This window comes from Haemaphysalis longicornis, unplaced genomic scaffold (assembly GCF_048455015.1).
Source record: "Haemaphysalis longicornis isolate Haplotype H1 unplaced genomic scaffold, Haemaphysalis longicornis Haplotype H1 scaffold_6, whole genome shotgun sequence".
NCBI lineage: Eukaryota > Metazoa > Arthropoda > Arachnida > Ixodida > Ixodidae > Haemaphysalis > Haemaphysalis longicornis.
In genome coordinates this window covers 44,386,876-44,391,622 of record NW_027526407.1, presented here as the reverse complement: position 1 = coordinate 44,391,622, position 4,747 = coordinate 44,386,876, and positions in this window count along the sequence as shown.

The window sequence follows — 4,747 nt, the reverse complement described above, 5'->3', positions numbered from 1 at the left end:
ACAATCAAATTTAGCGGCAGCCTTTGGCATTAAAATGATATCAAATTACAGTGGAATCTCGGTGATACGAATTCGGTTGATACGAATTTCGTTGCGATACGAATTTTCGAAATTCCCCGGCCAAAATGCATTGTGTGCAATGTAAAAAAATTCGGATGATCCGTACGCATTTATCACTCCGGTGCGGGTGATACGAACGCGCGAGCAGACGACTGCGGCGTGGACGGGAGGCGGGAGTGTTGGAGCGGCCGTGCGGCCTTGGTTGTGCACGAGCACAAAAGCGTTCTCCCCCGTTGACGGTAATCCTCCTCGTGGGGAGGTGCTGTTACGAACGAACCGAACGTTTCGCCTTCTCGACGGTGTGTTTTCTCCCTCCCTTCTTTTATCTCCCGCTGCAATCTCTTCTCTCTGTACCTTTCGTTTCCGCTGGCTGCAGCTCGGGTGCCTCTAGCTTCCTTTTTTTTTTTTTTTGTCTTATACCTCTTGAATAAACCGCGGCAATCAAGCGTTCCTTCATTTCTGACCGCGAATACCCTCGCCATTTTGCCTTCTCCGCATTCCTCGCTTCCGTCTATGCCCCGCGCTCTACCTATCCTGTTGTCGCCTTGCCGTGTTGCCTGCGCTACTTGCGCGTCGATTATGTTGAAGTGTGCACCGTATAGAGCGTTTTCTGCTCGCGAAAACACGCCGCAGGCGTGCTGACGCCGCCGCGAATACCACCCGCATGCTGCGCGCGGCGGCAACATGGCGGCGTCACCAGCCGCGAAGTGGTGCGGGTAGCTCGACCGACCGCTTCTGATCGCTCTTTAAGATGCCACTTATGAAACAAATGAAGTCGCTTGTACAGTAAAGGAGCTTATAATGTGGGCGAAAACGACACTACAAAGCATCGTCCGCGCGGTTAGGGGAAGCGCCGATCAAATATTCGCCACCGTGGTAAGCCTAACCATCTCCGGCGGGGCCAGCGGGCTGTCCGGAGCGCTTTCAAACTGCCGCCGTGAAAAGCGCGCCTCCCCAATGGAGCAAGTCGGCAGGCTCCTCCCACTGCCGCGCATCATTTTCCGAGCGAGGTAGAATCTGACGCAGGGGCGAAATCGCCGACGCAGAACGCACGCGCAACGCCGACCCGCACGTATGCGGTTCACGCTTGTTCTTGTGCGTGCGTCGCGTCGGCGATGAGCGCGCGTTCTTTTGACGCCCGTGTCGACGATTTCGCCCCTGTGTCAGATTCTACCTCGCTCGGAAAATGATGCGCGGCAGTGGGAGGAGCCTGCCGACTTGCGCCAATGGGGAGGCGCGCTCTTTAGGGCGGCAGTTTAAAAGCACGCGCAGCAGCTGGCTGGGCCACCTCCGCGGCGGATATTTGGCGCGGATATTTTATAGTGCAGTTTTCTCCAACACTGTCAGCTCCTTTTTACCGCATGAGCAATTTAGTTTACATCTTGAGCTGCATTTTAACAAAAAGTTAGAAGCGGTCGCTGAAGCTACCTGCACCTCTTCACGGCAAGAGCCGACGCCATGTTGCCGCCGCATGCGCGGCACATTACCATTTTTTCTCGTTTTCTGATGATACGAATTTTCGGGTGATACGAATATTTTTGCCGCCCCTTGAGATTCGTATGACCGAGATTCCACTGTATCAATAACGTAAGCTTTGACGCGGTTTTTGGCCACGCTGGTTTGTCGCTTGGTCGCACTGGTGCTGAGAGTATGGAATATTACATCTTGATATAACGATTTAACTGAACGGGAAGTCAACAAAGTCCCACAATTAAGAATATTTTGTTTGTTTTAAGTACACCAGTAATGTATTTGTTTATGCTGACCTGGAACGCCGTGCGCGAGAGTGCTAGAAGTTACATTCAAGAGCCAAAATCGCCCAAAAGTCTCTCTGCATGCTCATTTGACTCAAATGTGATTTCAGTAGAATGGCATTTCAAAACCCAGTGGAGCGGCACAACTTCGCATTTGAGTCAAATGACATTCGGACGCTAGTGTAGCAGACCGCCCAATCAGACACATGTGGGGTTGAGGTTCGGTGGTCAGGCAATGAAAACAGCGCACGCTCGGTGTTCGGACGTCCACACGAGACAGTGAGGTAGCGGTGTGATTCTGTCATTTGCTGCCTTTGGGCTTCATACAGTAGGAAGCGAAATTTGCAATTTCACTACATTCTAATTATCTGTCATTCGCTGAAGTATTTAAAGAAAGATAAGAATGGGGTGGAGTGCATACGGCAGGCATTCTCAGATAATGAATGGCAGCCTACCATTGACCCTGAAAAAGAAAGTGTACTATGACAGCTGCATCTTACCGTAACTCTCCTACAGGGCAGAAACTTGGAGGCTCAGTAAGAGGGGTCAACTTAAATTGAGGACGACTTAGCGAGCAATGGAACGGAAGATGATAGGCGCAACATTAAGTGACAAGAAGAGAGCGGAGTGGGTCAGGGAACAAACGCGTGTTAAGGACGTAGTAGTAGAAATTAAGAAGAAGAAATGGACGTGGGCATGTAATGCGAAGGCAAGGTAACCATTGGTCATTAAGGGTAACAGAGTGGATCCCTAGAGAAGGCAAGAATAGCAGGGGGCGGCAGAAAGTTAGATGGGTGGATGAGATCAAGAAGTTTGCAGGGACAAATTGGTTGCAGTTAGAATATGACCGGGATAATTGGAGATGTATGGGAGAGACCTTTGCCCTGCAGTGGGCGAGATAGGCTGATGATGATGTTGATGAAGTATTTAAAGTGCTCCTTCAGGTACGCTATGCCAGGCAGTAAAACAAGGACATAAAAGTTTTGTTTCCGTACTCCTCTAAGAAAACTGGCCATGACCAATGGAATGTCCGTAAATAGAGTTTAGTACCCTGTTTGTTCACTGGCATGCATATTTTTTCCTAATGCAGTGCTCACAACTTTTCACTTTTCTGCCATTGTTGGTAAACACTAGCAATGCCAAGCTCATCTTATCACCTGCCTGAAGCTTTTCCGTGGCATTTACTTATGAAACTTCTGCTTAAAAAGAACCACTCTTTCCGTGGGCATTTTTACACATACACCTGTTCCTTACCTTTCAAAGTATTGTTGTTTATTCTGTGAACTTTTCTCTTTCTTTTCCTATTGTCTTGGGGTACCGTATTTTCGCGCGTATAACCCGCACCAAAAATGCGGAAATTTCAGTAGCAAAGTAGGGGTACGGATAATACGCGGTTTTTTCGTTTAGCGCAACATAACGGCAATGCTCGTTGTGCCGGGAAGGTGACCTTGTGTACAACAGTGAGTACTGCGGTTCAAGTGACAGTTCTAACGAGAGCAGTGATACTCAGTGAATTGTGACTTTCGCCTTTCAGTCAGTGTATTCTACTTGCTAAATATACGCTTTTTCTGTCTACATAGTATGGGATGTGTTGCTTGAGCAGTAGCTTTGGTGCAGCCTTTCCTGTATCAAATGTGCGGGCAATACGCAAGGATTTTTTTTTCTTCTCCAGGGACTGGTTATACGCACGAAAATACGGTACTCTAGTGGACACCTGATTTTTCCTTGCTGCATTCATGTTGTCAGAAAGGATGCAGGAAATACTATGACTTAGCCTTTGCCTCAAAGAAGGGCGAGACTTGCATTCTGTTGTGACTTTGTTGAATACACCACTGAAGGTCCTAATGATCGCTGACCTGTCCAGAGCTGGGCTGTGGAAAGTGAATTCTGAGTCACTTTTATGAGTTGTGTTTATATACGAAAGGCATGGCTAGGTGGTCGAGCTACTTTAGTACTACAGATTTTTTACACGGAGAGTTTTTTTCCTGAAGGTTTTAAAGTGCGCCAGGGACACAACCGTCACTGCAGGACTTGTGACGGCTTTAGTTGCAGGCACCGACCTGTTTTGAAAACCCATGCGAAGGAAGCGTGATGTGCTGAGTGTGGTGACCGGGCGAGTTGTTTTTCACCGCTTCCACTTCACTCCTTAGGGCCCAAAATCTTTTTAGGTGTGATGCTGTGTTTTATACTATGTATCGGGGTGTGGGTCATGTTGGGATGGGTGGCAGCATTTTCTTAGGGCTATGGAAACTTGTGGGCCACACTGAGACTGATGTGCCACCTTTGTACCTTTCAAGAAGTTACGGAAATAAAGTTAGGTTACCAACATGTGTGTTGAAATGTTGCTCATCTTGCTTCTGGGTGAGTTTTGTGAGGCGTGGACACTAGTCTGCACCGCCCAAAGCCTGGTAATTTACCCAAAGGGACAGACAACCGATTTTTGTCGAGTATATGTTCTCTATCCCAAATGAAAGGGCATCCCGTAAAGCACCTTAGCGAGAAACTGTTCTGCTGATAACGCCCCAGAACTTTTTCAATCGAAATTTTTAGACCTACGAGCCGTATGCGTCCTCCCAAAAATAATGCTGGCAACCATGACATACAGTAGTGTGGCAACATATTTTTGTCTGTATGTGAGATAAAAAGCGACATTTAAAACTTGTCCCCATCAAAAAAAGTGAATTGCAGGCTTTCTTATTCCTTTGTGTGTTTTTTTTTAATTCACTAGTCTATTTTGCACGAAGGCGCCGTAAGTTGGGATGGACGATAGGTTGAATCTGGATCAAAGGTGAGACAGCTGCGCATATTGCTCAGTTTTGATACAAATCTGTTTTCCTGCGCCAGAATGCTCCAAAAGCTTGAAAATTGCAAAAATTGCGCCAAACTGCTCCGAAACAGTCTGAGAGCCAAGGATTTTAGCGCTCCTGTCAGTT